The sequence below is a fragment of the Micropterus salmoides genome, unplaced genomic scaffold (genome assembly GCF_014851395.1).
Source record: "Micropterus salmoides isolate LMB-PRFRI ecotype aquatic unplaced genomic scaffold, ASM1485139v1 Ms_hic_scaffold_9, whole genome shotgun sequence".
Taxonomy (NCBI): Eukaryota; Metazoa; Chordata; class Actinopteri; order Centrarchiformes; family Centrarchidae; genus Micropterus; species Micropterus salmoides.
In genome coordinates, this window is record NW_024044681.1 from 5,430,861 (window position 1) to 5,456,829 (window position 25,969).

Below are 25,969 nucleotides of genomic sequence, written 5' to 3' on the forward strand. Positions count from 1 at the left end.
GTATGAATCACTACGGGCTGCTGTATGAATCACTACGGGCTGTTGTATGAATCACTACGGCCTGCTACATGAATCACTACGGCCTGCTACATGAATCACTAAAGCCTGCTACATGAATCACTATGGGCTGCTGTATCAATCACTACGGGCTGCTGTATGAATCACTACGGGCTGCTACATGAATCACTACGGGAGGCTGTATGAATCACTACGGGCTGTTGTATGAATCACTACGGGCTGTTGTATGAATCACTACGGGCTGCTGCATAAATCACTACGGCCTGCTACATGAATCACTACGGGCTTAAACAAAAATCACTACGGCCTGCAAAAATGAATCACTAAAGCCTGCTACATGAATCACTACGGGCTGCTGTATGAATCACTACGGGCTGCTGTATGAATCACTACGGGCTGCTGTATGAATCACTACGGGCTGTTGTATGAATCACTACGGGCCGCTACATGAATCACTACAGGCCGCTGTATGAATCCCTACCGGATGCTGCATGAATCCCTACTGGACGCTGCATGAATCCCTACTGGACGCTGCATGAATCCCTACCGGACCGGACGCTGTATGAATCCCTACCGGACGCTGCATGAATCCCTACCGGATGCTGTATGAATCCCTACGGACTGCTGTATGAATCACTACGGGCTGCTTTATGAATCACTACGGGCTGCTACATGAATCAATACAGGCTGAAACATGAATCACTACGGGCTGAAACATGAATCCCTACGGACTGCTGTATGAATCACTACAGGCTGCTGTATGAATCACTACGGGCTGCTACATGAATCACTACGGGCTGCTACATGAATCAATACGGGCTGCTACATGAATCACTACGGGCTGCTACATGAATCACTACGGGGTGCTACATGAATCACTACGGGCTGCTGTATGAATCACTACGGGCTGTTGTATGAATCACTACGGCCTGCTACATGAATCACTACGGGCTGCTGTATGAATCACTACGGGCTGTTGTATGAATCACTACGGGCTGCTACATGAATCACTACGGCCTGTTACATGAATCACTAAAGCCTGCTACATGAATCACTATGGGCTGTTGTATGAATCACTACGGGCTTAAACATAAATCACTACGGCCTGCTACATGAATCACTACGGGGTGCTACATGAATCACTACGGGCTGTTGTATGAAACACTACGGGCTTAAACATAAATCACTACGGCCTGCTACATGAATCAGTACAGGCTGTTGTATGAATCACTACGGCCTGCTACATGAATCACTACGGGCTGCTGTATGAATCACTACGGGCTGTTGTATGAAACACTACGGGCTTAAACATAAATCACTACGGCCTGCTACATGAATCACTACGGGGTGCTACATGAATCACTGCGGCCTGCTACATGAATCACTACGGGGTGCTACATGAATCACTACGGGCTGCTGTATGAATCACTACGGGCTGCTACATGAATCACTACGGGCTGCTGTATGAATCACTACGGGCTGTTGTATGAATCACTACGGGCTGTTGTATGAATCACTACGGGCTGCTGTATGAATCACTACGGGCTGTTGTATGAATCACTACGGCCTGCTACATGAATCACTACGGCCTGCTACATGAATCACTAAAGCCTGCTACATGAATCACTATGGGCTGTTGTATGAATCACTACGGGCTTAAACATAAATCACTACGGCCTGCTACATGAATCACTACGGGCTTAAACATAAATCACTACGGCCTGCAAAAATGAATCACTAAAGCCTGCTACATGAATCACTACGGGCTGCTGTATGAATCACTACGGGCTGCTGTATGAATCACTACGGGCCGTTGTATGAATCACTACGGGCCGCTACATGAATCACTACGGACCGCTACATGAATCACAACAGGCCGCTGCATGAATCACTACGGACCGCTACATGAATCACAACAGGCCGCTGCATGAATCCCTACCGGACGCTGTATGAATCCCTACCGGACGCTGCATGAATCCCTACTGGATGCTGCATGAATCCCTACCGGACGCTGCATGAATCCCTACCGGACGCTGCATGAATCCCTACCGGACGCTGTATGAATCCCTACCGGACGCTGCATGAATCCCTACCGGACGCTGCATGAATCCCTACCGGACGCTGTATGAATCCCTACCGGACGCTGTATGAATCCCTACCGGACGCTGTATGAATCCCTACCGGACGCTGTATAAATCCCTACGGACTGCTGTATGAATCCCTATGGGCTGCTGTATGAATCACAACGGGCTGCTGTATGCATCACTACGGGCTGCTACATGAATCAATACAGGCTGCTACATGAATCACTATGGGCTGAAACATGAATCCCTACGGACTGCTGTATGAATCACTAAAGGCTGAAACATGAATCACTATGGGCTGAAACATGAATCACTACAGGCTGCTACATGAATCACTATGGCCTGCTACATGAATCACTACGGCCTGCTGTATGAATACCTACGGGCTGTTGTATGAAACACTACGGGCTTAAACATAAATCACTACAGGCTGTTGTATGAATCACTACGGCCTGCTACATGAATCACTAAAGCCTGCTACATGAATCACTATGGGCTGCTGTATGAATCACAACGGGCTGCTGTATGCATCACTACGGGCTGCTACATGAATCAATACAGGCTGCTACATGAATCACTATGGGCTGAAACATGAATCCCTACGGACTGCTGTATGAATCACTAAAGGCTGAAACATGAATCACTATGGGCTGAAACATGAATCACTACAGGCTGCTACATGAATCACTATGGCCTGCTACATGAATCACTACGGCCTGCTGTATGAATACCTACGGGCTGTTGTATGAAACACTACGGGCTTAAACATAAATCACTACAGGCTGTTGTATGAATCACTACGGCCTGCTACATGAATCACTAAAGCCTGCTACATGAATCACTACGGGCTGTTGTATGAAACACTACGGGCTTAAACATAAATCACTATGGCCTGCTACATGAATCACTACAGGCTGTTGTATGAATCACTACGGCCTGCTAAATGAATCACTAAAGTCTGCTACATGAATCACTACGGGCTGCTGTATCAATCACTACGGGCTGCTGTATGAATCACTACGGGCTGCTACATGAATCACTACGGGCTGCTGTATGAATCACTACGGGCTGCTACATGAATCACTACGGGCTGCTGTATGAATCACTACGGGCTGTTGTATGAATCACTACGGGCTGTTGTATGAATCACTACGGGCTGCTGTATGAATCACTACGGGCTGTTGTATGAATCACTACGGCCTGCTACATGAATCACTAAAGCCTGCTACATGAATCACTATGGGCTGTTGTATGAATCACTACGGGCTTAAACATAAATCACTACGGCCTGCTACATGAATCACTACGGGCTTAAACATAAATCACTACGGCCTGCAAAAATGAATCACTAAAGCCTGCTACATGAATCACTACGGGCTGCTGTATGAATCACTACGGGCTGCTGTATGAATCACTACGGGCTGCTGTATGAATCACTACGGGCTGTTGTATGAATCACTACGGGCCGCTACATGAATCACTACGGGCCGCTACATGAATCACAACAGGCCGCTGCATGAATCCCTACCGGACGCTGTATGAATCCCTACCGGACGCTGCATGAATCCCTACTGGACGCTGCATGAATCCCTACTGGACGCTGCATGAATCCCTACCGGACCGGACGCTGTATGAATCCCTACCGGACGCTGCATGAATCCCTACCGGATGCTGTATGAATCCCTACCGGATGCTGTATGAATCCCTACGGACTGCTACATGAATCACTACGGGCTGCTGTATGAATCACTACGGGCTGTTGTATGAATCACTACGGGCTGCTACATGAATCACTACGGGCTGCTGTATGAATCACTACGGGCTGCTACATGAATCACTACGGGCTGCTGTATGAATCACTACGGGCTGTTGTATGAATCACTACGGGCTGCTGTATGAATCACTACGGGCTGCTGTATGAATCACTACGGGCTGTTGTATGAATCACTACGGCCTGCTACATGAATCACTACGGCCTGCTACATGAATCACTAAAGCCTGCTACATGAATCACTATGGGCTGTTGTATGAATCACTACGGGCTTAAACATAAATCACTACGGCCTGCTACATGAATCACTACGGGCTTAAACATAAATCACTACGGCCTACAAAAATGAATCACTAAAGCCTGCTACATGAATCACTACGGGCTGCTGTATGAATCACTACGGGCTGCTGTATGAATCACTACGGGCTGCTGTATGAATCACTACGGGCTGCTGTATGAATCACTACGGGCCGCTACATGAATCACTACGGGCCGCTACATGAATCACTACGGGCCGCTACATGAATCACAACAGGCCGCTGCATGAATCCCTACCGGCCGCTGCATGAATCCCTACCGGACGCTGTATGAATCCCTACCGGACGCTGCATGAATCCCTACCGGACGCTGCATGAATCCCTACCGGACGCTGCATGAATCCCTACCGGACGCTGTATGAATCCCTACCGGACGCTGCATGAATCCCTACCGGACGCTGTATGAATCCCTACCGGACGCTGCATGAATCCCTACCGGACGCTGCATGAATCCCTACCGGACGCTGTATGAATCCCTACCGGACGCTGTATGAATCCCTACCGGACGCTGTATAAATCCCTACGGACTGCTGTATGAATCCCTATGGGCTGCTGTATGAATCACTACGGGCTGCTGTATGAATCACTACGGGCTGCTACATGAATCAATACAGGCTGCTACATGAATCACTACGGGCTGAAACATGAATCCCTACGGACTGCTGTATGAATCACTAAAGGCTGAAACATGAATCACTATGGGCTGGAACATGAATCCCTACGGACTGCTGTATGAATCACTACAGGCTGCTACATGAATCACTACAGGCTGCTACATGAATCACTACGGGCTGCTACATGAATCACTACGGGCTGCTACATGAATCACTACGGCCTGCTACATGAATCACTACGGCCTGCTACATGAATCACTACAGGCTGCTACATGAATCACTATGGCCTGCTACATGAATCACTACGGCCTGCTGTATGAATCACTACGGGCTGTTGTATGAAACACTACGGGCTTAAACATAAATCACTACGGCCTGCTACATGAATCACTACAGGCTGTTGTATGAATCACTACGGCCTGCTACATGAATCACTAAAGCCTGCTACATGAATCACTACGGGCTGTTGTATGAAACACTACGGGCTTAAACATAAATCACTATGGCCTGCTACATGAATCACTACAGGCTGTTGTATGAATCACTACGGCCTGCTAAATGAATCACTAAAGCCTGCTACATGAATCACTACGGGCTGCTGTATCAATCACTACGGGCTGCTGTATGAATCACTACGGGCTGCTACATGAATCACTACGGGAGGCTGTATGAATCACTACGGGCTGTTGTATGAATCACTACGGGCTGTTGTATGAATCACTACGGGCTGCTGTATGAATCACTACGGGCTGTTGTATGAATCACTACGGCCTGCTACATGAATCACTACGGCCTGCTACATGAATCACTAAAGCCTGCTACATGAATCACTATGGGCTGTTGTATGAATCACTACGGGCTTAAACATAAATCACTACGGCCTGCTACATGAATCACTACGGGCTTAAACATAAATCACTACGGCCTGCAAAAATGAATCACTAAAGCCTGCTACATGAATCACTACAGGCTGCTGTTTGAATCACTTCGGGCTGCTGTATGAATCACTACGGGCTGTTGTATGAATCACTACGGGCCGCTACATGAATCACTACGGGCCGCTACATGAATCACAACAGGCCGCTGCATGAATCCCTACCGGACGCTGTATGAATCCCTACCGGACGCTGCATGAATCCCTACGGCCTGCTACATGAATCACTAAAGCCTGCTACATGAATCACTATGGGCTGTTGTATGAATCACTACGGGCTTAAACATAAATCACTACGGCCTGCTACATGAATCACTACGGGGTGCTACATGAATCACTACGGGCTGTTGTATGAAACACTACGGGCTTAAACATAAATCACTACGGCCTGCTACATGAATCAGTACAGGCTGTTGTATGAATCACTACGGCCTGCTACATGAATCACTACGGGCTGCTGTATGAATCACTACGGGCTGTTGTATGAAACACTACGGGCTTAAACATAAATCACTACGGCCTGCTACATGAATCACTACGGGGTGCTACATGAATCACTGCGGCCTGCTACATGAATCACTACGGGGTGCTACATGAATCACTACGGGCTGCTGTATGAATCACTACGGGCTGCTGTATGAATCACTACGGGCTGCTGTATGAATCACTATTGGCTGTTGTATGAATCACTACGGGCTGCTGTATGAATCACTACGGGCTGCTGTATGAATCACTACGGGCTGTTGTATGAATCACTACGGCCTGCTACATGAATCACTACGGCCTGCTACATGAATCACTAAAGCCTGCTACATGAATCACTATGGGCTGTTGTATGAATCACTACGGGCTTAAACATAAATCACTACGGCCTGCTACATGAATCACTACGGGCTTAAACATAAATCACTACGGCCTGCAAAAATGAATCACTAAAGCCTGCTACATGAATCACTTCGAGCTGCTGTATGAATCACTACGGGCTGCTGTATGAATCACTACGGGCTGCTGTATGAATCACTACGGGCTGTTGTATGAATCACTACGGGCCGCTACATGAATCACTACGGGCCGCTACATGAATCACAACAGGCCGCTGCATGAATCCCTACCGGACGCTGTATGAATCCCTACCGGACGCTGCATGAATCCCTACTGGACGCTGCATGAATCCCTACCGGACGCTGCATGAATCCCTACCGGACGCTGCATGAATCCCTACCGGACGCTGTATGAATCCCTACCGGACGCTGTATGAATCCCTACCGGACGCTGTATGAATCCCTACCGGACGCTGTATAAATCCCTACGGACTGCTGTATGAATCCCTATGGGCTGCTGTATGAATCACAACGGGCTGCTGTACGAATCACTACGGGCTGCTACATGAATCAATACAGGCTGCTACATGAATCACTACGGGCTGAAACATGAATCCCTACGGACTGCTGTATGAATCACTAAAGGCTGAAACATGAATCACTATGGGCTGGAACATGAATCCCTACGGACTGCTGTATGAATCACTACAGGCTGCTGTATGAATCACTACAGGCTGCTACATGAATCACTACGGGAGGCTGTATGAATCACTACGGGCTGTTGTATGAATCACTACGGGCTGTTGTATGAATCACTACGGGCTGCTGTATGAATCACTACGGGCTGTTGTATGAATCACTACGGCCTGCTACATGAATCACTACGGCCTGCTACATGAATCACTAAAGCCTGCTACATGAATCACTATGGGCTGTTGTATGAATCACTACGGGCTTAAACATAAATCACTACGGCCTGCTACATGAATCACTACGGGCTTAAACATAAATCACTACGGCCTGCAAAAATGAATCACTAAAGCCTGCTACATGAATCACTACAGGCTGCTGTATGAATCACTACGGGCTGCTGTATGAATCACTACGGGCTGTTGTATGAATCACTACGGGCCGCTACATGAATCACTACGGGCCGCTACATGAATCACAACAGGCCGCTGCATGAATCCCTACCGGACGCTGTATGAATCCCTACCGGACGCTGCATGAATCCCTACGGCCTGCTACATGAATCACTAAAGCCTGCTACATGAATCACTATGGGCTGTTGTATGAATCACTACGGGCTTAAACATAAATCACTACGGCCTGCTACATGAATCACTACGGGGTGCTACATGAATCACTACGGGCTGTTGTATGAAACACTACGGGCTTAAACATAAATCACTACGGCCTGCTACATGAATCAGTACAGGCTGTTGTATGAATCACTACGGCCTGCTACATGAATCACTACGGGCTGCTGTATGAATCACTACGGGCTGTTGTATGAAACACTACGGGCTTAAACATAAATCACTACGGCCTGCTACATGAATCACTACGGGGTGCTACATGAATCACTGCGGCCTGCTACATGAATCACTACGGGGTGCTACATGAATCACTACGGGCTGCTGTATGAATCACTACGGGCTGCTGTATGAATCCCTACGGACTGCTGTATGAATCACTACAGGCTGCTGTATGAATCACTACAGGCTGCTACATGAATCACTACGGGCTGCTACATGAATCACTACGGGCTGCTACATGAATCACTACGGGAGGCTGTATGAATCACTACGGGCTGTTGTATGAATCACTACGGGCTGTTGTATGAATCACTACGGGCTGCTGTATGAATCACTACGGGCTGTTGTATGAATCACTACGGCCTGCTACATGAATCACTACGGCCTGCTACATGAATCACTAAAGCCTGCTACATGAATCACTATGGGCTGTTGTATGAATCACTACGGGCTTAAACATAAATCACTACGGCCTGCTACATGAATCACTACGGGCTTAAACATGAATCACTACGGCCTGCAAAAATGAATCACTAAAGCCTGCTACATGAATCACTACAGGCTGCTGTATGAATCACTACGGGCTGCTGTATGAATCACTACGGGCTGTTGTATGAATCACTACGGGCCGCTACATGAATCACTACGGGCCGCTACATGAATCACAACAGGCCGCTGCATGAATCCCTACCGGACGCTGTATGAATCCCTACCGGACGCTGCATGAATCCCTACGGCCTGCTACATGAATCACTAAAGCCTGCTACATGAATCACTATGGGCTGTTGTATGAATCACTACGGGCTTAAACATAAATCACTACGGCCTGCTACATGAATCACTACGGGGTGCTACATGAATCACTACGGGCTGTTGTATGAAACACTACGGGCTTAAACATAAATCACTACGGCCTGCTACATGAATCAGTACAGGCTGTTGTATGAATCACTACGGCCTGCTACATGAATCACTACGGGCTGCTGTATGAATCACTACGGGCTGTTGTATGAAACACTACGGGCTTAAACATAAATCACTACGGCCTGCTACATGAATCACTACGGGGTGCTACATGAATCACTGCGGCCTGCTACATGAATCACTACGGGGTGCTACATGAATCACTACGGGCTGCTGTATGAATCACTACGGGCTGCTGTATGAATCACTACGGGCTGCTGTATGAATCACTATTGGCTGTTGTATGAATCACTACGGGCTGCTGTATGAATCACTACGGGCTGCTGTATGAATCACTACGGGCTGTTGTATGAATCACTACGGCCTGCTACATGAATCACTACGGCCTGCTACATGAATCACTAAAGCCTGCTACATGAATCACTATGGGCTGTTGTATGAATCACTACGGGCTTAAACATAAATCACTACGGCCTGCTACATGAATCACTACGGGCTTAAACATAAATCACTACGGCCTGCAAAAATGAATCACTAAAGCCTGCTACATGAATCACTTCGAGCTGCTGTATGAATCACTACGGGCTGCTGTATGAATCACTACGGGCTGTTGTATGAATCACTACGGGCCGCTACATGAATCACTACGGGCCGCTACATGAATCACAACAGGCCGCTGCATGAATCCCTACCGGACGCTGTATGAATCCCTACCGGACGCTGCATGAATCCCTACCGGACGCTGCATGAATCCCTACCGGACGCTGCATGAATCCCTACCGGACGCTGCATGAATCCCTACCGGACGCTGTATGAATCCCTACCGGACGCTGTATGAATCCCTACCGGACGCTGTATGAATCCCTACCGGACGCTGTATAAATCCCTACGGACTGCTGTATGAATCCCTATGGGCTGCTGTATGAATCACAACGGGCTGCTGTACGAATCACTACGGGCTGCTACATGAATCAATACAGGCTGCTACATGAATCACTACGGGCTGAAACATGAATCCCTACGGACTGCTGTATGAATCACTAAAGGCTGAAACATGAATCACTATGGGCTGAAACATGAATCCCTACGGACTGCTGTATGAATCACTACAGGCTGCTGTATGAATCACTACAGGCTGCTACATGAATCACTACGGGCTGCTACATGAATCACTACGGGCTGCTACATGAATCACTACGGGCTGCTACATGAATCACTACGGCCTGCTACATGAATCACTACGGCCTGCTACATGAATCACTACGGCTGCTACATGAATCACTATGGCCTGCTACATGAATCACTACGGCCTGCTGTATGAATCCCTACCGGACGCTGTATAAATCCCTACGGACTGCTGTATGAATCCCTATGGGCTGCTGTATGAATCACAACGGGCTGCTGTACGAATCACTACGGGCTGCTACATGAATCAATACAGGCTGCTACATGAATCACTACGGGCTGAAACATGAATCCCTACGGACTGCTGTATGAATCACTAAAGGCTGAAACATGAATCACTATGGGCTGGAACATGAATCCCTACGGACTGCTGTATGAATCACTACAGGCTGCTGTATGAATCACTACAGGCTGCTACATGAATCACTACGGGAGGCTGTATGAATCACTACGGGCTGTTGTATGAATCACTACGGGCTGTTGTATGAATCACTACGGGCTGCTGTATGAATCACTACGGGCTGTTGTATGAATCACTACGGCCTGCTACATGAATCACTACGGCCTGCTACATGAATCACTAAAGCCTGCTACATGAATCACTATGGGCTGTTGTATGAATCACTACGGGCTTAAACATAAATCACTACGGCCTGCTACATGAATCACTACGGGCTTAAACATAAATCACTACGGCCTGCAAAAATGAATCACTAAAGCCTGCTACATGAATCACTACAGGCTGCTGTATGAATCACTACGGGCTGCTGTATGAATCACTACGGGCTGTTGTATGAATCACTACGGGCCGCTACATGAATCACTACGGGCCGCTACATGAATCACAACAGGCCGCTGCATGAATCCCTACCGGACGCTGTATGAATCCCTACCGGACGCTGCATGAATCCCTACGGCCTGCTACATGAATCACTAAAGCCTGCTACATGAATCACTATGGGCTGTTGTATGAATCACTACGGGCTTAAACATAAATCACTACGGCCTGCTACATGAATCACTACGGGGTGCTACATGAATCACTACGGGCTGTTGTATGAAACACTACGGGCTTAAACATAAATCACTACGGCCTGCTACATGAATCAGTACAGGCTGTTGTATGAATCACTACGGCCTGCTACATGAATCACTACGGGCTGCTGTATGAATCACTACGGGCTGTTGTATGAAACACTACGGGCTTAAACATAAATCACTACGGCCTGCTACATGAATCACTACGGGGTGCTACATGAATCACTGCGGCCTGCTACATGAATCACTACGGGGTGCTACATGAATCACTACGGGCTGCTGTATGAATCACTACGGGCTGCTGTATGAATCCCTACGGACTGCTGTATGAATCACTACAGGCTGCTGTATGAATCACTACAGGCTGCTACATGAATCACTACGGGCTGCTACATGAATCACTACGGGCTGCTACATGAATCACTACGGGAGGCTGTATGAATCACTACGGGCTGTTGTATGAATCACTACGGGCTGTTGTATGAATCACTACGGGCTGCTGTATGAATCACTACGGGCTGTTGTATGAATCACTACGGCCTGCTACATGAATCACTACGGCCTGCTACATGAATCACTAAAGCCTGCTACATGAATCACTATGGGCTGTTGTATGAATCACTACGGGCTTAAACATAAATCACTACGGCCTGCTACATGAATCACTACGGGCTTAAACATGAATCACTACGGCCTGCAAAAATGAATCACTAAAGCCTGCTACATGAATCACTACAGGCTGCTGTATGAATCACTACGGGCTGCTGTATGAATCACTACGGGCTGTTGTATGAATCACTACGGGCCGCTACATGAATCACTACGGGCCGCTACATGAATCACAACAGGCCGCTGCATGAATCCCTACCGGACGCTGTATGAATCCCTACCGGACGCTGCATGAATCCCTACGGCCTGCTACATGAATCACTAAAGCCTGCTACATGAATCACTATGGGCTGTTGTATGAATCACTACGGGCTTAAACATAAATCACTACGGCCTGCTACATGAATCACTACGGGGTGCTACATGAATCACTACGGGCTGTTGTATGAAACACTACGGGCTTAAACATAAATCACTACGGCCTGCTACATGAATCAGTACAGGCTGTTGTATGAATCACTACGGCCTGCTACATGAATCACTACGGGCTGCTGTATGAATCACTACGGGCTGTTGTATGAAACACTACGGGCTTAAACATAAATCACTACGGCCTGCTACATGAATCACTACGGGGTGCTACATGAATCACTGCGGCCTGCTACATGAATCACTACGGGGTGCTACATGAATCACTACGGGCTGCTGTATGAATCACTACGGGCTGCTGTATGAATCACTACGGGCTGCTGTATGAATCACTATTGGCTGTTGTATGAATCACTACGGGCTGCTGTATGAATCACTACGGGCTGCTGTATGAATCACTACGGGCTGTTGTATGAATCACTACGGCCTGCTACATGAATCACTACGGCCTGCTACATGAATCACTAAAGCCTGCTACATGAATCACTATGGGCTGTTGTATGAATCACTACGGGCTTAAACATAAATCACTACGGCCTGCTACATGAATCACTACGGGCTTAAACATAAATCACTACGGCCTGCAAAAATGAATCACTAAAGCCTGCTACATGAATCACTTCGAGCTGCTGTATGAATCACTACGGGCTGCTGTATGAATCACTACGGGCTGTTGTATGAATCACTACGGGCCGCTACATGAATCACTACGGGCCGCTACATGAATCACAACAGGCCGCTGCATGAATCCCTACCGGACGCTGTATGAATCCCTACCGGACGCTGCATGAATCCCTACCGGACGCTGCATGAATCCCTACCGGACGCTGCATGAATCCCTACCGGACGCTGCATGAATCCCTACCGGACGCTGTATGAATCCCTACCGGACGCTGTATGAATCCCTACCGGACGCTGTATGAATCCCTACCGGACGCTGTATAAATCCCTACGGACTGCTGTATGAATCCCTATGGGCTGCTGTATGAATCACAACGGGCTGCTGTACGAATCACTACGGGCTGCTACATGAATCAATACAGGCTGCTACATGAATCACTACGGGCTGAAACATGAATCCCTACGGACTGCTGTATGAATCACTAAAGGCTGAAACATGAATCACTATGGGCTGAAACATGAATCCCTACGGACTGCTGTATGAATCACTACAGGCTGCTGTATGAATCACTACAGGCTGCTACATGAATCACTACGGGCTGCTACATGAATCACTACGGGCTGCTACATGAATCACTACGGGCTGCTACATGAATCACTACGGCCTGCTACATGAATCACTACGGCCTGCTACATGAATCACTACGGCTGCTACATGAATCACTATGGCCTGCTACATGAATCACTACGGCCTGCTGTATGAATCACTACGGGCTGTTGTATGAAACACTACGGGCTTAAACATAAATCACTACGGCCTGCTACATGAATCACTACAGGCTGTTGTATGAATCACTACGGCCTGCTACATGAATCACTAAAGCCTGCTACATGAATCATTACGGGCTGTTGTATGAAACACTACGGGCTTAAACATAAATCACTATGGCCTGTTACATGAATCACTACAGGCTGTTGTATGAATCACTACGGCCTGCTAAATGAATCACTAAAGCCTGCTACATGAATCACTACGGGCTGCTGTATCAATCACTACGGGCTGCTGTATGAATCACTACGGGCTGCTACATGAATCACTACGGGAGGCTGTATGAATCACTACGGGCTGTTGTATGAATCACTACGGGCTGTTGTATGAATCACTACGGGCTGCTGTATGAATCACTACGGGCTGTTGTATGAATCACTACGGCCTGCTACATGAATCACTACGGCCTGCTACATGAATCACTAAAGCCTGCTACATGAATCACTATGGGCTGTTGTATGAATCACTACGGGCTTAAACATAAATCACTACGGCCTGCTACATGAATCACTACGGGCTTAAACATAAATCACTACGGCCTGCAAAAATGAATCACTAAAGCCTGCTACATGAATCACTACGGGCTGCTGTATGAATCACTACGGGCTGCTGTATGAATCACTACGGGCTGTTGTATGAATCACTACGGGCCGCTACATGAATCACTACGGGCCGCTACATGAATCACAACAGGCCGCTGCATGAATCCCTACCGGACGCTGTATGAATCCCTACCGGATGCTGTATGAATCCCTACGGACTGCTGTATGAATCACTACGGGCTGCTGTATGAATCACTACGGGCTGCTACATGAATCAATACAGGCTGAAACATGAATCACTACGGGCTGAAACATGAATCCCTACGGACTGCTGTATGAATCACTACAGGCTGCTGTATGAATCACTACGGGCTGCTACATGAATCACTACGGGCTGCTACATGAATCAATACGGGCTGCTACATGAATCACTACGGGCTGCTACATGAATCACTACGGGGTGCTACATGAATCACTACGGGCTGCTGTATGAATCACTACGGGCTGTTGTATGAATCACTACGGCCTGCTACATGAATCACTACGGGCTGCTGTATGAATCACTACGGGCTGTTGTATGAATCACTACGGCCTGCTACATGAATCACTAAAGCCTGCTACATGAATCACTATGGGCTGTTGTATGAAACACTACGGGCTTAAACATAAATCACTACGGCCTGCTACATGAATCACTACGGCCTGCTACATGAATCACTATGGGCTGTTGTATGAAACACTACGGGCTTAAACATAAATCACTACGGCCTGCTACATGAATCAGTACAGGCTGTTGTATGAATCACTACGGCCTGCTACATGAATCACTACGGGCTGCTGTATGAATCACTACGGCCTGCTACATGAATCACTAAAGCCTGCTACATGAATCATTACGGGCTGTTGTATGAAACACTACGGCCTGCTACATAAATCACTATGGCCTGCTACATGAATCACTACAGGCTGTTGTATGAATCACTACGGCCTGCTAAATGAATCACTAAAGCCTGCTAAATGAATCACTACGGGCTGCTGTATGAATCACTACGGGCTGCTGTATGAATCACTACGGGCTGCTACATGAATCACTACGGGAGGCTGTATGAATCACTACGGGCTGTTGTATGAATCACTACGGGCTGCTGTATGAATCACTACGGGCTGCTACATGAATCACTACGGGAGGCTGTATGAATCACTACGGGCTGTTGTATGAATCACTACGGGCTGTTGTATGAATCACTACGGGCTGCTGTATGAATCACTACGGGCTGTTGTATGAATCACTACGGCCTGCTACATGAATCACTACGGCCTGCTACATGAATCAGTAAAGCCTGCTACATGAATCACTATGGGCTGTTGTATGAATCACTACGGGTTTAAACATAAATCACTACGGCCTGCTACATGAATCACTATGGGCTTAAACATAAATCACTACGGCCTGCAAAAATGAATCACTAAAGCCTTCTACATGAATCACTACGGGCTGCTGTATGAATCACTACGGGCTGCTGTATGAATCACTACGGGCTGCTGTATGAATCACTACGGGCTGTTGTATGAATCACTACGGGCCGCTACATGAATCACTACGGGCCGCTACATGAATCACAACAGGCCGCTGCATGAATCCCTACCGGACGCTGCATGAATCCCTACCGGACGCTGCATGAATCCCTACTGGACGCTGCATGAATCCCTACTGGACGCTGCATGAATCCCTACCGGACCGGACGCTGTATGAATCCCTACCGGATGCTGTATGAATCCCTACCGGATGCTGTATGAATCCCTACGGACTGCTGTATGAATCACTACGGGCTGCTGTATGAATCACTACGGGCTGCTACATGAATCAATACAGGCTGAAACATGAATCACTACGGGCTGAAACATGAATCCCTACGGACTGCTGTATGAATCACTACAGGCTGCTGTATGAATCACTACGGGCTGCTACATGAATCACTACGGGCTGCTACATGAATCAATACGGGCTGCTACATGAATCACTACGGGCTGCTACATGAATCACTACGGGCTGCTACATGAATCACTACGGGCTGCTGTATGAATCACTACGGGGTGCTACATGAATCACTACGGGCTGTTGTATGAAACACTACGGGCTTAAACATAAATCACTACGGCCTGCTACATGAATCAGTACAGGCTGTTGTATGAATCACTACGGGCTGTTGTATGAAACACTACGGGCTTAAACATAAATCACTACGGCCTGCTACATGAATCACTACGGGGTGCTACATGAATCACTGCGGCCTGCTACATGAATCACTACGGGGTGCTACATGAATCACTACGGGCTGCTGTATGAATCACTACGGGCTGCTGTATGAATCACTACGGGCTGTTGTATGAATCACTACGGGCTGTTGTATGAATCACTACGGCCTGCTGTATGAATCACTACGGGCTGTTGTATGAATCACTACGGCCTGCTACATGAATCACTACGGCCTGCTACATGAATCACTAAAGCCTGCTACATGAATCACTATGGGCTGTTGTATGAATCACTACGGGCTTAAACATAAATCACTACGGCCTGCTACATGAATCACTACGGGCTTAAACATAAATCACTACGGCCTGCAAAAATGAATCACTAAAGCCTGCTACATGAATCACTACGGGCTGCTGTATGAATCACTACGGGCTGCTGTATGAATCACTACGGGCTGCTGTATGAATCACTACGGGCTGTTGTATGAATCACTACGGGCCGCTACATGAATCACTACGGGCCGCTACATGAATCACAACAGGCCGCTGCATGAATCCCTACCGGACGCTGTATGAATCCCTACCGGACGCTGCATGAATCCCTACTGGACGCTGCATGAATCCCTACCGGACGCTGCATGAATCCCTACCGGACGCTGCATGAATCCCTACCGGACGCTGTATGAATCCCTACCGGACGCTGCATGAATCCCTACCGGACGCTGTATGAATCCCTACCGGACGCTGTATGAATCCCTACCGGACGCTGTATAAATCCCTACGGACTGCTGTATGAATCCCTATGGGCTGCTGTATGAATCACAACGGGCTGCTGTATGAATCACTACGGGCTGCTACATGAATCAATACAGGCTGCTACATGAATCACTACGGGCTGAAACATGAATCCCTACGGACTGCTGTATGAATCACTAAAGGCTGAAACATGAATCACTATGGGCTGAAACATGAATCCCTACGGACTGCTGTATGAATCACTACAGGCTGCTGTATGAATCACTACAGGCTGCTACATGAATCACTACGGGCTGCTACATGAATCACTACGGGCTGCTACATGAATCACTAAAGCCTGCTACATGAATCACTATGGGCTGTTGTATGAATCACTACAGGCTGCTACATGAATCACTATGGCCTGCTACATGAATCACTACGGCCTGCTGTATGAATCACTACGGGCTGCTGTATGAAACACTACGGGCTTAAACATAAATCACTACGGCCTGCTACATGAATCACTACAGGCTGTTGTATGAATCACTACGGCCTGCTACATGAATCACTAAAGCCTGCTACATGAATCACTACGGGCTGCTGTATGAATCACTACGGGCTGTTGTATGAATCACTACGGCCTGCTACATGAATCACTACGGCCTGCTACATGAATCACTAAAGCCTGCTACATGAATCACTATGGGCTGTTGTATGAATCACTACGGGCTTAAACATAAATCACTACGGCCTGCTACATGAATCACTACGGGCTTAAACATAAATCACTACGGCCTGCAAAATGAATCACTAAAGCCTTCTACATGAATCACTACGGGCTGCTGTATGAATCACTACGGGCTGCTGTATGAATCACTACGGGCTGCTGTATGAATCACTACGGGCTGTTGTATGAATCACTACGGGCCGCTACATGAATCACTACGGGCCGCTACATGAATCACAACAGGCCGCTGCATGAATCCCTACCGGACGCTGTATGAATCCCTACCGGACGCTGCATGAATCCCTACTGGACGCTGCATGAATCCCTACTGGACGCTGCATGAATCCCTACTGGACGCTGCATGAATCCCTACTGGACCGGACGCTGTATGAATCCCTACCGGACGCTGCATGAATCCCTACCGGACGCTGTATAAATCCCTACGGACTGCTGTATGAATCACTACGGGCTGCTGTATGAATCACTACGGGCCGCTACATGAATCACTACGGGCCGCTACATGAATCACTACGGGCCGCTACATGAATCACAACAGGCCGCTACATGAATCACTACGGGCTGCTACATGAATCACTACGGGCTGCTACATGAATCACTACGGGCTGTTGTATGAATCACTACGGCTGCTGTATGAATCACTACAGGCTGCTGTATGAATCACAACGGGCTGCTACATGAATCACTACGGGCTGCTGTATGAATCACTACGGGCTGCTACATGAATCACAACGGGCTGCTACATGAATCACAACGGGCTGCTACATGAATCCCTACCGGACGCTGTATAAATCCCTACGGACTGCTGTATGAATCACTACGGCTGCTGTATGAATCACTACGGGCTGCTGTATGAATCACTGCGGGCTGCTACATGAATCACAACGGGCTGCTACATGAATCACTACGGGCTGCTACATGAATCACTACGGGCTGCTGTATGAATCACTACGGCTGCTACATGAATCACTACGGGCTGCTGTATGAATCACTACGGGCTGCTGTATGAATCACTACGGGCTGCTACATGAATCACAATGGGCTGCTACATGAATCACTACGGGCTGCTACATGAATCACTACGGGCTGCTACATGAATCACTACGGGCTGCTACATGAATCACTACGGGCTGCTACATGAATCACAACGGGCTGCTACATGAATCCCTACGGGCTGCTACATGAATCCCTACGGGCTGCTACATGAATCCCTACGGGCTGCTACATGAATCCCTACGGGCTGCTACATGAATCCCTACGGGCTGCTACATGAATCACAACGGGCTGCTACATGAATCCCTACCGGACGCTGTATAAATCCCTACGGACTGCTGTATGAATCACTACGGCTGCTGTATGAATCACTACGGACTGCTGTATGAATCGCTACGGACTGAAACATGAATCACTATGGGCTGCTATATGTACCAGCTTCCTGCTTTGAGGATTCAGAATGAGGACGCTATAGAGCGTAGAGCTGTGAGCTGACTTTAAAGTAACAAAAATTAAAATCTTTACAAAACATCACCGAAAGCCAGGCTTATAAAATGTATGTAGAATTAGATCACACAGTACCTGGGGGATCAGGACGTGTCTGGAGCAGATTCTTACATTGTTTTTTACCAACCATGCTGAGAACTGGATCTGGATCTAGGTTCACGTCTGAGGATCAGAGAACCAGCTGGAGAAAAGGATCAGGTTCAGTAAGTAACAAAGGCTGTAACTGTATTTGTGGAAATACCCTGAACTGGTTTTCTATCTGTCTAGTAAACAAAGAGCATCAGATGACAGATGATTGTTATGTGATAATAGTGGCTGTGTGATATGAATCACTACGGGCTGCAATATGAATCAATAAATAATGAATCCTAAATCACACTTGAGGCAGTGCAGCCAGAGGAACTGTAAAAGCACTTTCTGTGAAACACACTGAACACCCTCCAGCTCTGTGAGCTAGTATGACTACTTCTCTGGAACTTGAGCTGGTTTATGTTTGCGTAAACAATAAAGAACCGAGACTTGTGTAACTTGTTGGGGTATTTTGCATGCGTGATATTTACATGGAGATTGAGGCTCATGGTCTGTCAGTTCCATGGACTGAACTCTTTATTTAACAGTGCCAAGGGAAAGTTTTCCATTCTATGGCACCTTTAATAAAACTGCCCTTATCTGTTCAAAGCAAAGACAAACATAAAACAATCAGCAAGCATGTAGAGGTGTTTGTGTGTGTGAGAGTAACAACAGAGGGGGCAGTGAGAGTGGTGGTGGACATGATCACATGGGTGTCTCATCAGCCACTGATTAAAAATAGTGGATAGGCCCAAAAAGAAAATGGTTTAAACCCCTCTCTTCCTGAACTCACCACAATAACATGGAACACAGCTGGAACTAGACTGAACTTTGTGCCACAGGTATGTTGATGTTCATGTAGCGAGTGTATATGTGGAGGTTAGTATAGCTATATATAGTAACTAACACTCTATCACACACAGTGTATTAGCATTCAATTGAAAGGTGTTGTGTTAGTTTGGATAGTGTGTGGCTGTTGTCTCCACTCACAGTCACAGGACTAAAGAAGTAACGACCCAGCAGGGTGGTACTGATGCAAAATCTGCAGGCATGAAAGCTGTCATTTTGTAACCGGTGTTCAAAATTCAAAAATGTGTTTGGTAACACAAATCAAAGTAAGAAACAAAATAAAAGATCCAGAAATGAGTGAACTAAACAAAAATACCAGTGGAGCCGAATCATAAAGCAGAAAAACATTTCCATTAAAACAACAGTTCATTTGTCACAGAGCAGGAAATACAGAACAAGTTTCTAACAGTTCAAACCACACTGATCTGACAGATTTACCTGCTCAGATGGAACAAGATCGTCTACAGACTGAAAACCTAAACAAGAGAAACTCACCTGAAGACGACACGGACGATGAGACGATACGACTGCAGCTGGAGAAATAATTTCCTCTCTGAGAGACATAGAGAAAGAGAAAGAGAGTTTGGTATCTGTGAAAAGGTGTGCAGATTTATAGAATCTGTTATGTTAATGGGAGGCTCCTTACTGACATCTACTGCTCCACTTCACTGAGAGGGAAGAAGGACCTGCGGAGTCTACTGGGATCCTGATGGAAGGTGGACCACTCATTCCCAATGCCAATCCCAGGCCACCCCTGAAATCTCATTGGCCCCCCTGTGGCCACCCCAGACCTTATTGGTAGGTCATCAAGTTCATCACCACAAGAACCAAATACCAGTCAGTCAGTGATGACAGCTCAAATCTTTTGTTGATTTAGAGCCACACTGACCCAGGGTCAGTTTTCTATTTCTGACCATTATAGTAGTAGTGGGACTGATGCGGTGTGACCTGACCTTTTGTCAACGGGGGAAGCGGGCTCTTGGCTAGGTCTTAAGTAGACAGGTCAAAAGCAAGATGCTGGCGAGCTACCTTCCTCCTCCAACGAGGTAACGACATCGAGTTGTGGTCAAGAACTGAAAGCTGTTAACTGAGAGGTATGGTCATCCAACGTTTAATTTATCCCAAATTTCCATCTGATTGTGAAAACCTTCATGTAGCATGTCAACAGCAGCTAGCTTCAAGAGCGACCTAACAGCAGCTGATTGTTATCTTTATATCGACATGAAAGATGAAATGCGGTGTTTTCTGATTTAATGATGGAAGTGCGTAAATGTTCAATTCGCCTTATTCACCTACGTCACCATCTTAAACCAAAACGAGGCCGTGGGGGACCGAGGTAACGTTGGCCCTCTGTAGGCTACACCAACAATGCCGCAGCATTGCTGTGTTCCCAAATGTATTTTTTCCAAAAGAAATAAATCTTGTACAGGTCAAACCTTTCATCGTGTCCGCAGAGATCCTGTACTTTGCTGTGAATGGATTCACAAAATAAGAAGAGATCCTGGTCGCCATTTCAAGGTAAGATGGCGATGCAAACTACGCTAGCCATATTTAGGTTAACTAGCATAGAGCTAACCAGAATAGCTAGCTAGCTAAGCCAGCTAGTTATTCTGGCTAAATAGCTATGGTGTTAGCCATGAACCGGTTCTTTTTAATGTTAGAACGAGCGAGGGGCTGATTTGTGAGTAATGTTAAGCAAGTTGTTGCTCTTTAGACAAGCCTGGCTAGCTAACGTCCTCCCATGGCTAGCCGTGTCTTAAAACAGAGTGAAAACAAGAGGTGACCTTTGCCTGTTTATGATAACCATTGTTAATCTAAACTACTTTAAGCACATAGCTATAAACAATAACATTAAATATCTAACGTTACAGATCCACGTGGACACAAAGTATGTTCACAGTCTTTTTTTGAAAACTCTGGTTGGCATGCGAAAGGGTGTCGATAAAAGATCCTGGATCAGACACAGGGTGAGACACCAAACAGGGGTTTTATTGAAGAAACAACAGATAGTGCACTGAAGACTCCGATACGGTGGTAGCAGACAGCAGGCAGGCCAGAGTGATCCAAAACCTCAAAACAGGCTGGTAGGCTGAGTTTCCATTAGTAGGTATCCCCTGGGACAAAAGACCCACGTTTGGTGACGTTGAACGGACAGGAAAAAACACTAAACTATACCTAGTCAAGAGTCTGGCCTTGGCGAGTAGTTACCACTCGGTTGAACAGAAGGGAGAAATGAGCCGAGGTTTAAATCTACGGAGTTGATAGAAGGATTGACGACAGGTGTGTAGGAACTCCAGGAACACCAGCTGATAAGTGCCTGCCAGGTAGGGCCCGACCACGCCCACAAACACACACAGGAGACAAACAGCTGACCAACAGACACACATGGAAGGGAGAAACCAGGAACACACTAGGAGCTGGGGAGGATGCACAGCCAGATCCCAACAAAGGGTGCTGTTCCGGCTTTGTTTGCCTGGACTGAGCACCATGAGGCCTGCAAGGAGGTCTTTTGTCAGAGGAGCTACAAGGTACTTTTCTATGCAGTTTAATTCTAAGTCTTCTTCTTATTCTGCAGTTGGTGAAGAGGATGTGATGATTTTAGGTAAGTGACAAGTGTATCTCTTTACAGAGTTTTCCCCCTACCCTGGGTTCCATGAAAGTGCAATTGCTTTGAGTGATTGTACTTGTACTTTAAAACTTTTTAGATACCCTCAATATTTATAAATTCTTACAAATTCTGCATCACCAACTGAATGCATGTAGGTTCCCATGGCAACGTGATAGATGAAGCTTGTGTGACTGTACTTACACGACTTAATTCAGTGGTATTAACATGCGACTCAGTAAGTTGGCATTTATAACTTAAAGCCTCAGCTGAGAATCTATAGTGCTCATAGAGATTATCACCAGGAAAATTATTTGTGATAGGGCGGTGCATTTTATAGCCTAAACTAAAAATTCCTATTATAGCTGTCATTATTATTATTGTTATTATTATCATTATTATTATTATTATTATTATACCCATTAAGCTCACTTTGTAGCACACCCCTCCGTAGTTACCACTCACTCCTTTTGAAAATCTAAAATATCAAAATGATACATAAATTATACCAAGATATATTTCATGCTATCTGGGATCTAACCTTTCAAGAAGTAATAAAACTATTTGTAGTAAATAATACTGAGAGTTAAAAACGAATACATTGTTGGCATTGACAGCAGATTTCCAGAGCAGCTTATGTTGGAGGCAAATCAGATTCAGAATCAGAATGAGGTTTGTTGCCACTTTTAAGAGAAAAGCATTGTTTTGCAAGTGAATGGCCTCAGATTGGAGACTGATCACTAGTTTAAAATATACTCTCCTCAATATTTTCTTTTCCTTACACTTGCCGTGAGGAGACGGCCCCTCCACACCCAGATCATGATAAAGTTGAAATGCCCCCACCACTGGAGGAGCAACAAAGAATTAACTGCAGGTCTTCAAACCAGGCAGTCTCTCCTTCCAAGATTTCAGGGCGATGATAAGAACGTCATGTTTTTCACAGGCTGTCCTGATTACAACACACTCAAAGCAGTGTTTAAGGCCCTACAGCCCACTGCAGATGGAAGAGTGGATCCAGGCACAGCGACTAAGGCGAGCTGATGGGGAAGTTGTAAGGCAGGGGTTTAGCATTTCTAAACTGGCTGTCAATGACCAGATTTTCCTGTTTCTTTGGGATGTTAGCCAAGCTTTTCATGAACAGGATTGCAGTGAGCTTTGATGTGTCACAGTCAGCCGTAAGCAGGGTCTGTGTAACCTGGGCAAACTATCTACACATCACTGGAGCTCATGCCTCCTTGTTTCCAAAGCACTTTCCCCACTCACTAGAGCAATATTAGATTAGATCTACTCCCACTACAAAGGGAACACCACCTTTAAGGGCCTAGCTGGCATCTCTCCCTCAGGTCTGGTACATTTGTCAGTGACCTGTATTCAGGTTCGATATCTGACAAGGAGATAACAAGAGAACCAGGGATCCTGTCTCTACTTCAGGAAGGCGATGAGGTCATGGCCGATAAAGGATTTCTCATCAAGGACCCTCTCTCTGAAATAAATGTCTCCCTTGTGGTCCCACCCTTTTTAGGCCCAAGTGGACATTTCAGCCCAGAAGAGGTGAGACAGACACAAGCAACAGCCAGAGTTCGGGTTCACGTCGAGGGTACCGTTAGGGGGAACAAAGAGTATCAATATTCGATGGGGTCTTACCCATGACACTAGTGGGCTCTGTTAATCAACTGTGGACTGTGGTTTGTGCCCTCTTAAGTAACTTCCAAGGGCCTCTGTTCTAAAAGGTGCCAGTGCACCCTTGAAATTGTACCTGTCTTTATGGACCGCTTTGAAGTTACACTGAATCCACCCCATGGGGCAGAATGAATTATGTTCTCGACAGGTTATTTGCTTTGACCCCCTTCCCTCCTTCGGAGCGTGAAGCAGCTGTCTGTCACACGGTTTCCTTTCCTCATTCATGCAGCAGATGTCAAAGCACATACTGATCGCATTCATTTGCCGACATTCATAGAAACAGTGAAATAGTTTGTTACTCAAACAGGATCTGTCACACGACTGCCTTTATGATCCATCTGTCATCGATGTAAGAACAGACACAATGTTATCTCCGGACATCGTGGATTCTTCCTCAGCTCAGCATAAAATCTATAGCTGTGCTTTTAAACACTGACTCTGTGGACATTAGGGCGGCTTGGCAACAGCTGCACTGAAACATTCAGCGGGGGCTACATTACTGCAGTAATTGCTGTTAAAATCAAACTAATCAGGGTGAAGCTGTAACTGATCAATGAACAATTATCTGTCATGCTGTCGCACTGATGGAACATTTCTTTGATAGTTGGTTGGAATCGGTTAGCAGTTGGAGATGATGGGAATGTCATGTTGGCTGCCAAACTGTCAAAGTCTCTCACCCTGGAGCAGAATGATAATAATATCAGTCGTTTGGCTTGTACTTGATGCCAAGTCTTGCCTCTGTTTTGTCCTCTGGTTTCCATTTCTAGGTGCTAGGGCCCGACTAAGGATTTACATAGTCCAATCAGAATAGTCAAGTCTTGGATTTATTCACGCACTTTAAAAACATTTATTAAAAGCTTTTTTTCTCGTTGGATATTTATTTACAGCATTAAATAATGAAATGTATATTGTAACAGGCTGTATATTAAGTTATTGGTAGGAGACTGTTAGTTCTATGTGAAATCAGACGTTGAGCACCCCCACATCGCCAAAATGGCGTGATCCTCGTTTTGCTGCAAAGAGCTTCCAGTAACTTCAGCATCTGGCTCCTACTGCCAATTGTAGCAAGGTTGCCCCGAAGAGTGTCTGCAAATTCAACGCTTGGTAGGGCAGTACGAATTGGAGACAATCCCCTCTGTATAGCGCCGTTTTTCTTTGGAGATGCATCAGCCAATGGTGGTTTAACTTTGGATACTGTCACAGTGCTAACTGCTCTTGGGCTTGAGGCCGAGAGTTTTTGTTTGCAGCGTGGG

At 46.6% G+C, this 25,969-nt stretch overlaps 1 protein-coding gene across 1 annotated transcript in view; it reads right to left on the reverse strand.

Annotated features, from left to right (window-relative positions):
- The window catches only part of LOC119895457 (keratin-associated protein 5-1-like), a 43,748-nt gene extending 24,052 nt beyond the window's left edge, over positions 1-19,696 (reverse strand). The window contains exon 1 of the mRNA XM_038708606.1: positions 19,589-19,696. The gene's annotated coding sequence lies outside the window, so the exon portion shown is untranslated. The remainder of the gene's footprint in view (positions 1-19,588) is intronic.
- Positions 19,697-25,969: the final 6,273 nt, after the last annotated feature.